The 19743-nt window shown below is 48.2% G+C and overlaps 1 protein-coding gene across 24 annotated transcripts in view; it reads left to right on the top strand.

The window, feature by feature from the left end:
• The window catches only part of ptprdb (protein tyrosine phosphatase receptor type Db), a 116188-nt gene that overhangs the window by 30923 nt on the left and 65522 nt on the right, over positions 1-19743 (top strand). For 23 of the 24 annotated variants that reach the window (XM_037471446.2, XM_037471459.2, XM_037471458.2 and 20 more), the window contains exon 5: positions 1253-1301. The gene's annotated coding sequence lies outside the window, so the exon portion shown is untranslated. Of the gene's footprint in view, positions 1-1252; positions 1302-12887; positions 13044-19743 lie in introns of those variants that run through there. The other variant, XM_037471434.2, reaches the window with a different exon arrangement.

The raw sequence follows: 19743 nt of genomic DNA, 5'->3' as shown, positions 1-19743 counted from the left end.
CAGACAAAAACAAACAAAGAGCCACGTGCGCACTCGTGCACTTCCTGTCCTCGCTGTCAGAAGGGGGATTTCGTTTCTGGGGGGCTCCATCGGTGCATGATTTAGTTCGCTAAAAGGCTCTGCCTTGTCCAGGAGAAAGACACGGAGCAGGGAGTACAACAGAGAGAAAGAAAGGGAGAGAGAGAGAGAGGGAGCGAGAGAGGGCTTGGAATCTAGCTTATCTAAGCGCACGGAGGGAGGCGCGCCCCCAGGGACAGAAGGAGCGAAGAGACGGTCTACAGGATGAAAGTTTAACCAAACATCAGCGCCCCCCCCCCCCCCCCCCCCCTGCAGGAAAGTCATGCAAAGAGACAGACGGGCAGGCAGGACAAGACAGAGCGCTGATCCCCAGCTGTTTTTAAATGCTGCCTCTGATACATTATTGAACATGCGGCTCTCCGGCGCATCGCTGAGCTTTCCTCTCATCGCGTCACCATTCTAAATATAAAGCATTCGCTCAGCTCCCTTCGCTAAAAGATGCAGGGGCTGCACGTAGGCCTGTGTGTGTGTGTGTGTTGTTTTTTACTTTTCTGGGGCCGGCTGTTTCTTTCTTCTTCTTTTTTTTTTGTCGAGTTTGTGACTCATTTTGGGTGTGCGAGCCCTCTGCCAAAACTTCACTGAGCAAAAAGTCTTTGAAGAAGTGTTGTTGGCGTCGAGGCAACGCTTCACTGGGAGTCGCATGCACTGTACAGCGAAGGAAGCCAGACGTTTTCCGGGGGGGCGGGGGGGGGATTGGTGTGGAATCAGACAGCATGTGGAACACAGCTTAACTGCTTACCTGCTGAGGCAATCTCTTCATTTGCACAATCCAACTGTGCACCCACCCCCCCATCTCCCCCTTTTCCCATTCCCCCCTTTTCCCTGCCTCAAAAAGTTGTGATTGGGATTCTGAGGTCACTGTCCTGAGACTTTGTGCAAGTGCAGTACCCCGTATGGTCCACAGGTGGCAGCAGAGCAATGTACCCAGAAGGCATATTTCTGTGGCAGCTTTGATTGCCCCCCCCCCCCTCCTTTTTTTAGCAGCAAATATCTGTGTAGGCCCCCCTTCACCTATCCCTCTGTGTCATCCAAGACTCGCCGTCAAGCAAATTATTCTTTTCCAAAGACAAACAGCAAGAAAAAAATCAATCAATGCGGCGTATTTTTGTCCACGGTTCAAGAGTGCAGACGGATTCACACTGACGTGAAAAATCTCGTCTTTTTCCTCCTTCAGCTCCCGCTTGGTTTTGAACTTCACGTTCCAGGATGAACCATGAGCAAAGGTAAGACATGTTTTCTTTGACCTTTTTAGTGAGTGTGTGTGTGTGTGCATGCGTGTCAATGCACACGCATGACGTATATGTGCCTTCTACGCGTTTGCGAGGACGCATTGGGACATCTGGGTCGAGTGCGCTTTGCGTGAATGCTTTGAGGGTGTTTCGTCTCGGTGTTCTTTTCCCCGACAGATGACATGATTAGCCCTCTGGCTGCCGCCAGCGCTCTGTGTGAGGTTGCTATAGTGACCGTGGGTTGAGTGTTAGGGAGGCCGGAGTGGACGACGAGGGTGTCGAGAACGAGGAGAGGGGGCGGAATAGGAAATGAAGTAGCTGGTAGCTGGCGGCCTGTGTGTGTGTGTGTGTGTGTGTGTGTGTCTCACCAAAGAGCACAGCATTGAAGAGACTCTCGTCTGTGTAATTGGGAACTTGATGGAGATATATCGCTCAAACCCACAGTGGATCACGTCCGAACACACACACACACACACACACACACACACACACACAGACTGGTCCAGGGTGTGTAGGCGCTGGGGGGCCACGCGTCTTTGTGTAGTTCTCTGAAAGCAATTCAAGTTCTTCCCTCCTGATTCCGATGCACAAACTCGGCCTCCAGGAAAATGAATGTGAAAATGATGCATTTTGTCATGAGTTTGTTGAGGAAGTTTCAAGTGTGTATCGTCACATCACAGTCCGAGCTGTGCGCCCGCCGATATGGACACCTGTAACGGGTAGTGGGGCCGGGTTGTTGTTTTTTCATTTCGTTGTCATCGGGTCATCAAATTCAAATAGAACATTTTGCGCGCCCCTGATGTCTCATTCGGCGTTGGGTTGTACGTATCTCAAACCTCTACGTCCAAAATGCCAAACTCAAGGACATATTTTCTGTCTTTCCTGAGAGTTCAACGGGAAAAAAAAAGAATCAAATAGAAAATGCAAATGTAAAATGTTAATGCGAGTATGAGGAGACAGGATTATTAAAGAAATATGTGACAGGGTGTATTAAAATTTAAATAGTGTAATCACTGAGGTGAAAAACATCCCGTCAGAGCTCTGAATTACTTGATGTGTTCCCCCGGAGGGGGGTGGGGGGTGGGGGCACCTTAAGTGAACCAATCTCCCTTTACGTAACAATTTAAAGCAAAACCCTGCGGCTGTGCTGCCGGTGTTCAGCAAACACTCCTCTTGCAGGTCTCCTGTGGTGTGCAGCCGTGCCGAGCATAACGGCCCCGGTGTGGGGGTCTCATGCACCGCGCCACACGGGGATTACGCCAAGATGTTTCTTCAATAGCAAATGCAGTCTCCGGTAGCCGAGCCTTAATCCGTGCTGTGGAGCCGTGGCCACATATGACAGTGAACACAGAGGAGCCATATTTGTTCAAATCCACAGGGATGGGAGCGGGGGGGGGGGAGCTCAAAGCCGCCCGACACAGCGTCGCGTTTATAGCTTCCCCCGAAAGTCTCCAATCCAAGGGGAACATCCCCATTTCTGACCTTTTCTAGAGGCCTCTTTCCCCCTAAAGCGAGTCATCTCGAGAGTGTGTGTGTGTGTGTGTGTGTGTGTGTGTGTCTCTCTCTCTTATGGACATCTGGGTCGTCCGTAGCCTCGTTCCCCACCGTCTCCGATGCTGTAATTACCCTCACATGAGTCAGGTCTGATAATAGGACGGTCACACACACACACAGCTAACACATGTGGTACGCATACATTCATACACACACACACACATCAGTGATTAGTGGAGAGCTTAACATGCGGTGCGGTACTAATGGGATTATCATTGCTGAGGGTCCCACTCATCCACCTCCTACTCGTCTCTCTATTCATCTTCGAGCACCGTTCTTAAACACTTAGGACACAATCTCTTTTCTTTCATTTCATTCTTTCTTTCCTCACGCACTGTCCTGGGTGTCTCTCTCCTCTTTGATTGTTACACTAAGAGGCCCTACGGGGCGTTTTTTAGCAGGTAACCGTGTCATTGCGATGTCCAGTTGGGGACCTGCGTGGCCTGTCTCTTCCCCTTTCGTTCTCCACGGTCTGCTTTCATAAGTAAAGGCATACAACATGTACTGTAAAAGCAGGCTCTGTGATAGTGATTCCCAAGCGAGTGACCCCCTAAACTGAAATGTGCCCATTTTTAAAGGCAACTGTAGCTCTTGATTTGCAGACATAGAGCCAGACGGCCATCCTTAAAGGAGCAGTTAGATTGAGACTTCTATTGTTACCGCTTTTGTTCATCACAAGTTACGTGACAAATACGGCTACTATATTGGGGAGAAGGCAGGCAACTCTAGACTAGAAAATGACACCAAATCAATCTTGACTGATAAATAGCAAAGCAGGTAGGTGAAAAAAGGTGTATTTTTTAATTTGGGGTGAACTGCCCCTTTAAGATGCAAGGCACCTACATTGTCAAACGCATTGGCTAAAGAGGACTTGCTGTTCTGCCCTTTTATCCTTTAGTGGCACTAACGCAATCGCCTCTCTCCATCTGAAGCACTCTGCTCTCCCTCCTGTCACTGCTGCGCCCATTTCATCACATCATTTAAAGTAATACTACCCATAACCATTCAATTTTCTCTGTGTTTATTCTGTCGACTGAAATGGTAATGGAGATATTGACAGCAGAGTACGGAGGGATTCTGTCCAGGCCATTGTGTTGAGTGGTTCGATGGAGAGTAGTGGATGACTAGAGGAATATCTATGGTATTACATATAGTGCAGAAGGCGTGGGAAAGAGAGGCCCTCTGAAAGCCAAAAGCTTAAATACCATGCCACACACACACACACACACACACACAGGCTGTGGATTAGGATGGAGATTATGGAAGCATAGCTGTAAAACAGGCAGAGACAGATCCGTGTTATACTTCGTAAACACATGATGTGAATGGTAAGATGGATTTATTCTGAGGTGGATGGTATGATGACTTGGGTTCATGCGTCATGATTTCAGCACCATTCAAGCTTAAATAGGAAGACAACCCAACAGTGTGGTAAAAAAGCTTTAGCAAATCAATTATTGAAGTGGAATGGTGGGAACTGAAAGCTCCCGAGATTCCATTTCTGGATCATGAAGTTAAAAAAAATATTCATGAATATAAATTTTCTACTCAATGTCCCACAGAGAGAGCTGCCGTGAGGCGAAAAATTGTGCGCTTGACGTTTTTTTTTTCTTCTTATATCCGCAACCTAATCTAGTGTAACATACGAAAAAAAAGACAACCTGCACATTTTGCCCAGCAAACAGAGCTCAGCGTCTTCCCCTCGAAAATGCAGGTGGAGCACATCAACAGAACGCCCCAGCACCGGTTTTAGCTGATAAGAAGCTATGTGGGTTTCTGGAGAGACTTTCCTATCTCCTTCTGTCCAGGATGGAAAGAGATCAAGAGAATTCTGCAACATCTAAAAGTCCAATACAGACCAATGAAACTGTACTGATTTGTGAGCAGCTCTACTCGACATCGCCGTGCTGTGAGCTAAATGCTAACGTTTGCATGCTAACACGACCTCAATGGCCACTTACTGTTGTGTTGAGCAGGTCTAATGGTGACCATGCTCACCATCTCAGCGTGTCAATCATGCTAATTCACAAATTCGAAAGAAGCATCAAGTCCAGCTGAGGGGGGTTTTGAAGGTATTAAGCATAGACTCCTATATACAGACCCTGTGGCCAATCAGGAATCATGAATCAGGAAACTTTTATTGTCGTTATATGTTAGACATACATGGAATTTGAAGAGGCTGTGGCTGCAACGTAGCAGAGGATGGACTCCATGATGGCCGTGTAGAATTGCACCTTCATCGTCTTTGGCAGGTTGAATTTCTTCAGCTGCCTCAGGAAGAACATCCTCTGCTGGGCCTTGTTGGTGAAGGAGCTGATGTTCAGCTCCCACTTGAGGTCCTGGGTGATGATGGAGCCCAGGAATCGGAAGGAGTCCACAGTGGTGACGGGGGAGTCACACAAGGTGAGGGTAGAAGGTGGGGCTGCGTTCTTCCTGAGGTCCACGACCATCTCCACTGTCTTCAGGGCGTTGAGTTCCAGGTTGTTCAGTCCAATGAGGGGCGTATCATCAGCAAACTTCAGGAGCTTGACGGACTGGTGACTGGAGGTGCAGTTATTCGTGTAGATGGAGAAGAGCAGAGGGGAAAGAACGCAGCCTTGGGGGGAACCGGTGCTGATGGACTGAGAGGCAGAGAAGTGTTTCCCCAGCTTCACGATAATGCAAGTGTGAGAGCTGGCCTTGTGCGGGTCACGTCCTTTTCAGTTAATATGCTGTGGATTTTAACAAAAAAATGTTTTATAACTTCAAATATTTAAAAGCAACTTGTCCTTCTAGCACCCTCCTGGATAATAGACTGCAACTTAACCGTTTCCATTCAGTCTATTTCTATGGTGGGAAATGGTTCAAATAAAGCTATTCGCGGTGGCTACAGAAGACTCAGAGACGGACAGCCTAATTCAAAAGCTGGATGAATCATCAGGGAGAAGTGACCCCTTCGACACCAGAACTGTGCAACGAGTTTGCCGGGATTCCACTTGGGGGAAGTTTGGACTGTTGTCAAATCAGGCCATTGTCGTTTATAATGCTGTATGTTGATTGGCCGCTTACATTCATCTGGTTATGAAGCACTCTCAATTGGAAACTAATGCGGTTTGTATTTTGGTGCAGGTTTACCAGAGAATTCCTTCAGCTCCGACCGTGGTGGAAGCAGGAGAGCTCCGACTCCGCCTAAAGCGCTTAGAGCACCCGTAGGAATTAACCCGGAGCCTTGCTGCTGGAGGCCGCCAGGACTGAGCGGGCAGCCTGTCAAACATTGCGTCACTTAAATCTGAGGTTTTCCAAAGGGACTCTGGTACAGCTTTCAGGTCTCAGGGGTCCCTGTAGAAAACACAAAATGGAGGTTCCTCCAAGTGACTTCGAAAACAAAAAGTTAATGTTGAACTTGACCCATGACTTTGTTATATAATTACAATGTTCGAGTGAAGCAAATTACACACTGGACTCAAATAGGCAACAATGAGTTTCACACAAGAATTCTGTCTAGCATCCCTGGGTTTACGCAAGCTGCATTAGCGTTAGCATGATAGCTACTAAGCTAATAAGCGTTTAGGTCACTCTGCAGATCAAATAGAATTCTTACCAAGCCTTATCCGTTTATTTCACCACAACAATACAACCTTCCAACCAACAAAATGGTAACACACCCATAATAAATAAATAAAAGCCAAGATGTAAGCCTACAGCCCGTTGCCTGCTGTGAAGGAATTTTATTGAGATTTTCAAACTCTGCTCGGCAAAAAACAAATAAAATCCAAGGCTTTGAGTGAATTGCAGTTAAACACCAACCACTAATTGCCGTAGGAGCTTTCCGCCATCACCGTGGTCGGATTAGCGCACCATACTAGCCGGACTACTTCCTAACTGACTGTAACACGTGGCGCAAAAGAGCTGAATGCGGTGGAACCGCTACACGCACAGCCACACGTGACACGTAGATGGCCACCTTTGGGTTGTTGGATGAAATGAAGTCGTCTCTCTGCCCCTGAGATGAAACGCCAGCTGATGCTGAGCGCCTCAGCGTGTGGCCCGGCCCGCTCACTGGAGGTCTGTGGCTCCTCGCGCTCCCCGTCAGCGCCGCGTCAAAAACCTTCATCAGTCTTTTTTTCTTCCCTTCATTTCAAAAACATTCGGCCTGTTTCATTTAGGCTCTCCTCTCTCAGCCTCCTCCCCTACGTTTCTCCTCTTTTCTTTCAGCATGCTGGAATGTATAACCAGCAATCTGCCTATTTCTCCGACTATGACACACACACACACACACACACACACACACACAAATGCGGAGGCTTTCAGGGCCGCAAGAGCTGCTGTGGCGTATAATGACAGATAATTGGCTATTGCGGGTTTTGCCCTTCGGCAGCAGGAACCAATCACAGTGACAGGCACTTCTCCGCGCCCTGTGTGTGTTTGTGCGTGCGCGCTGGCGAGGATCCGAATGTCTGTGACACGGCGGTTGTGTTTCATGCCGTCGCCGGCCTCTCTTCTTCGTCTCTCGGCGAGGTAATTGGCAGTGGAGCGCGCGGAGAAAGTGACTGACGGGCTCCCTTTGTGGTTTAGATCCCTGTCATTGTTGCAATCTATGTAAACATAATTAATAAGCCGTTCAACTGCGACGCGGGTGCGTGTGGGCGGGTGGATTCTGAACAGTTTTACAGAATCGTTACGTGTGTGTGCTTCTAGTAATCGTGCCCACTGTGGCATTAGGGCGTGCACGCGAGTCGAGCCGCGAGTCGAAGCCCCCTTAGTTTTTACGACCAATGGCCACTCGGTGCCACTGGGTTGTCCGTCTCTCAGGATCCGAGGGCCTCACACAGTGCGGCTGGGCTGCTCTCCACTAATGTGACGGCTGCTTAGCTTGCCATTTGTCACTCATTTTGACGGAGTCAGCACTCAACAGCCCCCCCCCACCCACCCCCCCTGCCCTCCGTAAATGGTCTGTCTGCCTGCCATTTGTGCAGAACCTGTTGACTGCCAAGTGTTCTCATCTCAAATATATATATATATATATATATATATATATATACTTTTTTGTTTCTTTTTGCAAATGATTCTGAAACAGCCGGGGTGCGAGTGGAGGATGTCTCCTCCTGCTTAGCTGTCTCTTCATTGCTGGCCTTTTATCATGCCCTCCTTTATTCCTTGCTCCCGCGCTCCTTCTCCCTCTTTCTCCGCCGCTTCCTCTTCTCCTGCTGTCTTTCTTTTTCTTTTCTCTCTTTGCATGGACTCTCATTTCCGCTCTTTCAATAGTGCTCATCCAACCCCTGTGCATGCACACCAAATGAGATCCTGTCTCTGTGTGTGTGTGTGTGTGCGCGCGCGCTGCAGAGACTCAGTAAATATGATCTTCCTTGATAAGCACCACCATATAAAAAAAGAGACGTGCATGTGTGGAGAAGGAGTTGCATGCTTCATCACAGCAGCCAGCTCAATATTCCCAAATGCAATTTCGTCGATGTGAAAAGAGCAGGCTCCATGTTCATCACTCTATATTCCCTTCTTAGTGTTCCATAAAAGCTCCTTTAGGGCTGTTAGGCCGCTTGTTCTTGTGCTCTTTATTATTTTTTTTCCCACTATCACTCCCTCATTTTCACCCTTTACTGACTCCATGCACACACACACACACACACTCCTGCTATGTGTGTGCAGCACTGTCTCCAGTGCATGATAATAGTGCATATCGCAGCACGAGGGTTTCTTTGTAATGCTGCTTTATATTCTGAGCCCACATCAGCTGGGCGGAACTCATCCTTTTGTATTCGCAGAAATCAATTTGAGCAATTTTTGACTTTTCTAGAGTAAAAAACCTTTTACACAATATTAATCTTTTTTTGGGGGGTTCTAAAGAGCTCCATTGGTTTTATTCTGTACCACGGTTAGGTAACGAGAATCTCTATTGTCCAGGATAAATCAACATGAGTCAAAACAGACTCAACCGCTGGCCAAATAGCGAAGAATGTGAGATGTGGGGCAAAAATGTGCGTGCATGTGTTTATCCTTGTGTAATCCAGATGTTTGACTAAAGACAGAATTCCCACATTGTTATAATAGAACCTAAAGGGAAGCAAAGGGCTAATGATGTGGTGGGCGCGCACGTGTTTGTGATACATCGGTGTGTGTCTGTGTGTGTGCAGCCAAAGCACTGTTGTCCATCCAAAGAGAAAAAAAAGGGTGTGTGCGTTTCTATCATGAAGCCATCGATCGTTGTGGCTGCAGAAGTGTGTTTTTTTTATGTATACATGTAGCGTATGTGTGGAGGGGTGGGGTCAAATGTCAGGAGTAAGCACTACTCTGAAGCATCAAAGATTAGGGTGTGTGTGTGCGTGTCCGCGCAGGAGGCATCGCAGCTCTCTGTGATGCTGAGATTAGAGGCAATTATCGAAATGTCACGGCTTTCATGGGCAGCCGCTCTGCGGCCCCTCTCATAAGTCACCAGATGAACTTTAAGGTGCCGAAACAAGGGGCCCTTTGGCGCACTATTGCCCCCCACTTGTTAGGCCCGTTTGCCGGACATTAGGGGGGTGTAGGTAAAGAATACTGTCATTACGAGTTAGTCTGCCGGTTAATGTTTGGTCTATTATATGATACAAAATTCCCAGCTGATGTATTCATTTCACTTTTATAGCAAGTGAAGATAATGTAATTAATTATTTAGATCAATTTCCTTTTCAGCGTCTACTCACATTTACACATTTTGTATAATATGAGGAAACTTCTGGTTTAGCTTATGATCCTCAGATAGAACGTCTGACGGTTCAATCTCCAGTACGTTGCGTAAGCCACTCTTCCATGACGCGTGTTCTTTCTTTTTTTTTTTTTGTTGAATCATTTTTTGTCCACCTGGTCTCTGACGCAGGTCCTTTAGTTTGCCCTTGACAAACACAGCTATAGAGGAAAGGCTCATATCGTACTACTTTTTAAATGAAAGTGTGCAATACTTTTTGAAATTTTTGAATTCTATTGCAGAAATGCAATAAATAACAGAAAATACTTGCAATGAATTACAAAAACATTTAATTGAAATGGGGAGGGGGTTCTGGCCCGTGCTGGTTAAAGGCGGTCTCACATTGGCGTTTGGGTTCGTAACTTGAAGCCTCTCCGTTGACACCATGGACGTAAAAAGCGAGGACGTAAAAAGCGAGGTGAGCGTAGCGTTGGAGGCGGGGCCTCCTTCGATCAGGTGAAAGTTGCTCAGTAGTGCACGTATCATAAAACCAACCGTCTCTTTCTTTCTCTTTCAACCCTTCGTAGCTAATGTTAGCTAATGTTAGCTACGAAGGGTTGCTAGCTAGCTAACGTTAGCTTCGACGTGTTTCCTTCTCTGATTCTCTTTTTGGGTAAAATACTATTTTAAACTAAACTGTGGAATCTGTGAATCAAATACAAAAGACAGCGTTTTGCAAAACGTTCAAGCTGTTTGACATTGCTTCACATAATGCTTAACACGAGAAACTACAAACAAATAAAAATAAAATGTTTTCTGTTTGTTTTGTTCATAAAAAATCTGTAGAATCCGTAGACTACTGCCGAATAGTCTTATTAATGCCATTTGATGACAAGTGCATATACACAAAGCCCAAATAAGTATATTTATTATTTTTAAAGAAGGTTGAATGTTATTTCACAAAAAAAATTCCCCAATTTAAAATTCCCCTGGTCAGTGGGGGCATAAATTAAATAATATGTCAAGTATATAAAGTCTGCACAACGTGATTGGTGGACACCTTCATTCGCTATGTGAAATATAACCAACAATCAATGAATGAAAAGGACTTATGTCATCAGCAGTGGTTGTTTTTAATTTACAGCAGTGAGGACTCTTCCAGCTCCCGGGCATCGAGCCACTCGCTCACCTAAATGGAACGGAGACATCATTACTGTAACTGGATACACTTTTTTTCCTGTTATGATTAGTTGAATAATATCCGCGGTAGGAGAGAGGTCCAAAGCTTACGGTAAATACTTGTTTTCCTGTGTGTCCCATTGGCTCAATGTCCCCACAGAGCCAGCACTCGTTGTACCCAACTACCCCTCTGGCGAGGTCACAGGTCGCCTGGCCTTTAATCGTTTTCAATATTGTGCGTTTAAGAGATCATCTCTGGGATCCACTCTGCGCCAAAGATTTTCTTATCTCCACAATCGTACAATTATGGGATGATGTCGACCTCAGAGGGGCATCGGTTCGCCAGCGGTTTAGAGGTGCAAAAGGAATTTCAGTTTCCACCATCCTCCAGGCTAAGAAACAAAGAGATTCAAAGCCCACATATTGCTGACAGCATGATATGAGAGGGGGACACTTTCCAAGAAAAGCCTACACTACATCGCAGAATAAAGTGGAGCCATTTTGTGCAGGTTTCGAGCACACGATGTGTAACGCCTGGTTAGAGTGGGGAGCCGAGGCACAGTTCATGCATGACTTAAAACAACGGCAACATGGAAAACCGATCAATGAGTAGGTTGAAAGGACAGCGCACTATGCCTGCAGGCCTGTGCGTGTGTGCGTGCGTGTGTGTGTGTGTTTGTGGCTGCGTTTCTTTACATACAGGGAGCATCCATGCATATGCACAACATGAATATTGAGCCCACATAGCCATATGTGTTTGTCGGTGTATAAGTTAAGTCCAAAATGCGTGTGTGTGAGTGTGTTTCAGTGTAGGCGTCATGACTGTCATCAAACACAGTCCCCAGATTTTATTTTAGCTAGTGAAGTTAACTCGATAAGCAGAATCCCTTATCTCTTAGTGCTGACTCACTATCTTTTTGGTATTTGTGGGTCGCTGTGAGTGTGTGGGCACGCACGCGTGTCTCCTGTCAGTGTGTCTGTGCGTGAGTGCTTTTGCTTGGACCCTCTGAGCTGAGGAGTTTCTCATTTGCATCGCCTCGAATGGGAGATCTGCCGCACCACTTGATTGGGTCAGCAAACCCAGATGTGTGTGTGTGTGTGTGTGTGTGGTGCAGTGGAATGGAATTGTCTTGTGCTCTCGCCCTTTTCTCTATTTTTTGCTGCCTCTTTGGCAGCATGCAGATGGTTCTGGCACCACATTCATCAGAAGCACCTTGATGACATGGTCTGAAAAACGCCCCCTGTTGTCCTTACCTGGAACTGAACCGTTTTCCAAATGTTTTCTCCTTCTCAAAAAACGGATTTGTCAAAAAAAAAGTGGGACTAAAGTCGGAGGTTTGCTCTACCAATATGCTTGAGTTTAAGTTTCTCACATGCAGACTGGGGAAGCTGTCTGAATCACACAACTAACCAGGATGTTCATTCCCACACACTATAAAAAAACAACCTATAGAATCTACTCAAATAAATGTGAGGTAACAATTTGCACTCTGTTTGTTTGGGTTAGATTTCACGCATATCTACATTTTAGAACTAAGGTACATTAACAGAATTGAGGTAAAGTGTACCTAACACATACAACGGATTACTGAAAAAGGAGGTAATATTAACTCTAGATTGTAAGCACTTAATACCTAACAATTGTTGTTAAAAATTGGACAATATGACTTAATAACCATTACTTAATCAGGGAAGGTAAACTTTACTTAAAAAATTGTTTTTTAGGCTGCAGTTGTTACTGTCGAGGAATAGGTGGTAGTTACCCATAATTGTACATTTGTTTGCGGACTAATTCACTTGCAGTAAAATACAAACGATTTGCATGCGTAATCATTTCTACCCGTTTTTACAGTGCCCTTTGGAAGCCGAGCTGCTTCTCACGGGAGATAACAGATAATCTGTACCTTTTAACAAATGGACTGGGACGATCTTATGGGTTAAAAGTAGAGTGTCTTATAATTTATAAATTGGTTTTGTTGATTCCATAAAGTATATGAAAAAAAAAAAAACTCACCACACAATTTACCCCTCCACCCCTCCCTTTGTTGGGGGGGAGTCAGGGATCATTACGCGCGGCGTCTGCGTCGAGGGAGAGAGGGAGAGGGAGGGAGAGAGAGAGAGAGAGAGGGGGGAGGGAGGGAGGGAGGGAGAGAGAGAGAGAGAGAGAGAGGCGCGCGCGGCGCATTTGGGCACACCGGCTGCAGCCCCGCTGGATGTAACTCGGGCGGACGACGGACGGAGATCTGCTTCTACCTCACACTGCGAGTTTATTTGCTCTCGTCGGCCCCCACCCCCCCTGACGGACGGACGGACGCACGCACGCGCCGGGCGGGATGCTGGATATGGTGAGCTCCGTCTGCCGTCGTTCTGTTGGACCCCCCCCCCCCCAGTGTAATTGTTTATGTTGATGTGTACGTGCGCGGAACAAGTTGTCATGTATGGTAGCGCCTGTGCGCCTCTGCACTTATCCCGTGGGTTGCGCGCATGTGTCACTGCGAGCTGACACACGCCTTATCTTCCCTCCCCAGGACGAACAGTTGTAACACCCCCCCCCCCCCCCCCCCTTTTTTTCTCCTTAATTCCTTTTGAATTTGTCACGCAGGTGTTTCTGTAATATTCCAGACTTGGTGTGCATGAAGGTGTGCAGCTTATAGTATAGCTTATAGTTCACATCGACCACCCCCCCCCCCCCCCCTTTCAGCCCTAATCAATGGTGTTTATTACTACGAGCCACGGTTCTGATTTGTATTGAGCTCACAACGCAACATGCACTGATCTGTGTTTCCTGCAGCGTCCCGCTGCTCCTGTCAATACAGTAAATACGAAGTGCCTGCCGGGGGGGGGGGGCATCCAGTTCCACCGGCGGCTCTTCAAAATGAGTTTTTCCTCCTCTAATGCTGATGAGAGATTAAGGAGGCTGTAAACCGCTTGGTTTTTCCATTGGGGCTTGGTGCCCCCCCCCTCCCCCCCTACCTCAATCAGAACATGCTCAAAGGTATTTATCACGATGCCACCGGCACACATCTGGATGCTGGACGCTGAGGGGTGAACCCGTTAATGGCCGTCGGTCGGTTCAACCTGCAAGTCAATTTATGCAAATCTGCGCGAACACTTCAGACACAGTGGATTTGCGGAGGGGGGGGGGGGGGGGGGGGGGGGGGGGCGGTGAACTCTGCCAGCCTGCACACAATCCGGTTGGACACACGCTAGACATTGCAATTGGGGATGAAACACATTTATGATTGATTTACTTGAACCCCCCCCAGTTTGCCCTGCGAGACCCGAGGCAGGTTGTGACACTGTTATATTTCTCGCCACTTTGCAGCTTGATCACTGTAATGTGCTGTAATTTGTGTGTGTGTGTGTGTGTCTGACAGTAGTCAGCAGTCTTGCTCACCATCTATAGAAGCATTACAGACCTCGCCGGCTTACGAATCCATCATGCAAGTACTTTGACGCATGTCTGGGTAATTATATTTAGGTATATACAATGGCCCCGTGTTTCCTATAGTTTATGGGGACAGTTACGTCACGCCATTTCCTCCAGAATGGTACTTCTACATTAGCCGCTACTTTAAACGCCAAATGATTGATTGGTCCATATTGATGCAAGCGCTGAAGAATTGCGGCTGCATGTTCTCGTCTACAGCGTGTCAAATGGTGGGTCGGTGTTTCCGCATGCTGCAGAATCGGCGCCCGTCCGGAGGGCTCACCTCGAACAGAACTGCTCTCCCACAGTGGACGTTGGTCACCTTACATCAAATCTGAATTATTCCATATGTCACTGTTAAAGAGCACCTGTAGGCTATTGATTGACCTTTTTTACGACGGAGGGCGAAGTGGTCGATGCGAGCCGACCCCCAACCCGCGCTTCACCGGGCGCAGCCTGCTGCTCCCGGGTCAGAGGTGCCTGGTCACATGCTGGTCACATGCTGGTCTGTGGATGGACCAGTGCTCTTACCCTCAACTGCTCTCACGCCGCGTGTCCGTGTGCGTGCCGATGCAGCTGTTCCTCCTCTCGTTGAGATTAAGTTGCGCAAGCTGTGATGGATGCCGCGTGTCTCCCAAGCAAGCTGTGTGTGTTGTGCTGCATGGGGGAGGGGGGGGGGCACGCCACGCGCGGAGAGGGCAACTCAAACAGAAAGAAGCTTCTTTTCTATTTGTTTTTCGGGGCCGAGGAGCTTGAAAGCGAATCCCACCTACGTCTTCTTTTCACTGCGACTGTGACTCAAGGCCTCTTCTCGGGGGGGCTCCAGAGGGGCGGCCTGATGCTTGGTGGAGGGCGGGGGTGGGATTGATAATCCTGACAGTGACAGGTTTGAAGGAGACACCTTCAACTCTCTTCTCGGGTCCTCCATAAACCCAGCATTGAATCGGTAATTAGTAGCAAGGAGCTGAAAAGAGGCTTCACCTGTGGAGATGCGCATATGGCAAGGTATTAAAAATTTAGATTTGAGACTCCCCCAACTCGTCCCTCCCCCCCCGCTTGTCTCCCGTCGCTCCCTTTTACCACTCGCCTTCATGTTTTGCTCCGTCTTTCTTTCTCATTGCAAAACACTGCTTTGTCGCGTCTTTCGAATCTGTATTCCTCTTTTGAATCCTAAGCGGCGTCTCGGCGGTAGGCGGCGAGCACACTGTTTATGATTCCACAGGATGAGAGAGAGACATGGCATCAGATCCCCGTATTTATTTAGTGTGCTGTGTGTGTGTGTGAGTGCGTGCATGCGTGGGCTTTGAAGATATGGAGAACGAGTATAATGCGGAACAGAGAAAAATGGAGGACTGTCAGACAGCGACAGACAGATAGAAAAGAAAGAGTTTGTGGTTTGGGGTGATCCCTTAATGCCCCCCCCCCCCCCCCCCCCAATCAGAGGGCACAACAACAACAATTTCATTTTCCAAATCAAGCTTGCAGACACACACACCCCCGCGGGGCGGACACACACTCCGAGGCCCTCCGGCGCCAAAAAGCTGAAGCGTACCCCACCCATCCTCTTTCCTCCTTCACTTAACGTCCTCGCCTTCCCTTTCGCTTGTCCTCCTCCCTCAATTACCGTCTTCTCGCTGTCTCTCGTCGCTCCCTCTTCCCTCCGTCTCCCCCGTCTCCTCCGTCTCCCCCCCCCCCCCCCCCACCCCCCAGCTCGCACGGCGGTTTGACATCGCGAAAAAAAAGATAAAGAAGCGGTGCCAAACCACAAAGCCTTATTTCTTTCAAAGTCTTATACTATTTTTTTTTTCTCCCACAGAAACCCCATCTCCCGCTCTCTCTTGCTCTCCTTCTACGTGTCGCTCGCCCCCCCCCCCCCCCTCCCCCCCTCGTTACCAGCACACAGTGTAATCTGGGGGCTTAGCGGCCACGGCTGCAGGACTTCCACATCATTTCTCCCCCTCTGCCAGAGGATTTGCTCCCAATGGCCCTCTCCGTCCTCTGCATCTTCTACGGCGGTTTCATTTGTCTGATGCTTTACTCATTTTAATCTCCCCCCGTGTTCGCCTTCGCACTCGTCCTCTCTCCTTCTCCCTTTCTCTCATTCCTCCTCCCGTGGGCCGCGCGGAGACACGTCCCCAGCGCTCTGGGCGCTGCGTGGACGTCTGTGGAGGTGCCGTCTGGGCGGCTTTCTGCCCCTGGAGAAAGGCCTCTGTGAACAGAATGTGTAACTTTAGCCACTGAAATGGGCAGCCATGCAAACCCTCTTTATTCATCTTTTCCTTTTTTTTTTTTTCTTTTTTTTTTTTGTTGCCATTGGCTATATCTGTGGCGCTAAGCGGTCACTGCTGTGGTATTTTCCCAGAGATTACACGTCCGTCATGCATCACAGGCAGCTGTTTGCGTTGGATTTTCTCTCAAGGAGAGACACACCAGGCGGAAACATTGTTTATTTTCTTTGCACTGGTCACATTTTAAGATTTGCAATGTTTTTCCCTACATATCTTTTCTATTTTCAAGACCGAAAGAAAACCTCCAAAATCCACATCTAGGTACTTTTGTCAATACTTTGATCTATTTTGAATCAGTAGTTATCGGAAACGTTAGCAATAGAAAGCCTTATTTAAACGTAACATTTCAAACTCATTTAGCTACTGTACCCTATTTGCCTGTAGTGTCTTGAAATGCATATCATTTAATTATATATTTTTTTTATATGCACCTCAATCCAGTTTTCTCTTTTTTTGGAAAATGACTGCTGAGGGGTTTGAACTTGGATTGGTGTAACCTCATACTTCTAAACATGGCTCAAATATGTTGACACTATTTTCCGACTCTTAACGTGTCCACGAAACGAATCATTTTGAGCCTGCCTTTTCTTCTGAAAACATGCAAACCAGCACATGTAGCCCATTTTGCATCTCTTTGCTTTCTATCCCACCTTTGCAACACATCTCTGGCTCTGTCTTGCGAGATGAAGTTGCCTTTGGAGAGCTGCTGACCTCCAGATGCTAAGAACAATAAAGCCAGGATGTTTCCATGTGTGAGTCACTCCACGTCTTATCGATCAGCGCTGGCGTAGCCATGCAGACATTTATAGGAATGTTTCACGGATTAAATGCGAGGGACTTATGTAAGAGGAGAGCGTTTTAGCTCCGCCTCCTCTGTGAAAGTCCTCACCTCCGAGCTCCGGGTTTCACAAACTAAACGGGGGCTACCGGCGATCATTAATTCGGTCAGTCCATCTCCGATTGTAATCCCCGGGATTCGCCCTCACCACTGTTTGCCCGTACATTTGTAATTATTGACTCTAATTGTCCCCTCTGCTTGCTCTCGCCAGTGGAATTGGGATGAGGCTGCTGAGCCGAGCGGCCGCTCTCTTGTCCCTTCCTTCATCCTTTATCGTGCTCGTTATTCCTTCCTCCCTGTGCTTCTCTCTGGAGGGGAGGGGGGGGGTCCAAAACACGAATCCCATCTCTTGTATTTTGTGTTTCGCCTCCCCCGTTCCCTTCAGACTCCCTGGGGCACCTGGGTTCACAGAACTCATGTCCCTGTGTGTGTGTGTGTGCGTGCGTTTTTCTTAACATCCTTCACGGTTGGTCTTGATTGCACCAGGGCTCAGCGTGTGTAACGATCACGCCAAAGACTGACCTCTGAGGAGGTTTAAAGGTTCACGGGAGGTGGCCGCTGGTTTGGGGATGTGCCACAGGCCCTGCGCACATGTACCCGCACGTGCACACTTTACTCACGCATGCATGCATGCATGCATGCAACTGTAATCTCTTTACAAGCATCAAAACATTTGAAATTACTAGACGTGCTCAGTCCTCGGCGGGCAGGCGGCCACAGGGTTGAACGCGGGTGACTCTCCCTCGAACCACGAGGATGAAATGGCCACAGGAAATGGTGCCAACAACCTGCGGGGGGGTAGGATGTTAAACAATCATAATCGCGAGTTGAGTTGTCTCGAAGCCAATGTTTTTTTTTCTACTGCGCGCTGAAATAAGATCTGCGGTTAGAACATGGTTAAAGGGTAAGTAAAGCCCAGAAGACCCCAAATAGTGTTCCATCGCAGGGTTTTCTCCCCCCGGGCCATTCATTCTGGCGTGAAGCTGAAACATCTCTCCTCTTGTGCAACGCACCGGCACGCAGTGGACGCACAACACCCCCCCCCCCCCCCCCGCCGCGCCCCTCCCTCACCACCGCAAAATCATTTCCCTTCCTCGCTAATGTATCCCAAAAGCCCCTTACTCGGCGATTCCCCGACTAGTCCATTCCTGGGCGGCCTTTAGACACAGGAAGTTCCTCAGCGGGTCTCTCAATGTTGCAATATTAAATTAGACCTGCCATTTAATACATCCCCCTGGTGTAGAGATTGGCATCGCTTTCCACCGTACGTCCTGCGAGCCGAAGCTGAGAGGCCCCTAACCAACCCCCACTTTCCCCCCCCTCCCCCCCTCGCTGCCTTTCATAAGAAGCTTCTATAATAGGTTTATTGAAAATAACAAGGTTGTCTTCTCGGGTTACGGACGGGACTCGGCTGCTGTCTCGGTTGGAACGTCGATAAGCTGTGGAGTATTTTTCTTTCAATGGAGCACCGGTTTACAGCTCAGCGGCGAGGATGCTGCTGCTGTGCTTTCCTTCATCCTCCCAGTGGCAAACCAAAAGGACGCATGCCATTCGGCTGCTCTAAGAGAGAAATAATAATAATAATAATAATTGGAGACTTTGTCCCGCCCCTTAAACCTGCGAGCGTGAGCATGTGTGTTTGTGTGTGCGCAGGCGTAGGAGTTTACCCCCCCCCTCACACACACACGCGGAACGCAGACATAATAGGCCGGTGTCGAAACCATGACGCACACGCGTGTGCTGAGTTAAAGGCACCAAAACGCTGGGATTATAACGTAATCTGGCATTTCTTGGCCAATATGCTGATTCACCGATTAGAAAACCAGTCTGCCATGCCAGCAGTGTGTGCGTGAGTGAGAGACACACAAAGACACATAAACAGTGTATTTGTGTGTATGTATGTGTGTGTGGAGAGGGGGGAGCTGGGGTTATTTGCAGGCGAGCTTAACGTATGCCCCCCCCGCATGAAAGGGAACAATCGTCCGAATGAGAATTGCTAAGCTACATTGCTCTGATTGGAACCCAACAAACCTCCCTGCTGGCATTGGCTCACAAAGGGCAGCGCACGCACACACACACACACACACACACAACCACAACCACACAAGCGGCGTACATTTAGCTCGACAACAAATTGGTTGCACACAGACCCACACGGTGATATTTCCCCCCACGTTGTGCCGCGCTCGGCGGGACCAACCCCGACCAGGCTCTCCTCTCAGACTGGTACCGCTCCCTTTGCTGGGGAAAAGAAAAAGAAGAAATGGAGGCGCTCAGTGTGGAAGGCTGCTGGCTGCCATTGATTTTGCCCAGAAGAAGGTCCTAGAGGATGCACACTGTTGCCCTCGGCAGCCCAGGCCCGGGGAAGCGAACAACGTTGTGTGTGTGTGTGTGTGTGTGTGTGTGTGTGTGTACGCCAAAGAGAGAATAGCTCTGTAGTAGCTGTACTTTCCCAAACTGTTTACTGTGGAGGAAACGGCGCTCTGCCT

Source organism: Pungitius pungitius, chromosome 9 (assembly GCF_949316345.1).
Source record: "Pungitius pungitius chromosome 9, fPunPun2.1, whole genome shotgun sequence".
In the NCBI taxonomy this organism is placed as follows: domain Eukaryota; kingdom Metazoa; phylum Chordata; class Actinopteri; order Perciformes; family Gasterosteidae; genus Pungitius; species Pungitius pungitius.
This window is presented reverse-complemented; position numbering and strand designations above follow the sequence as displayed.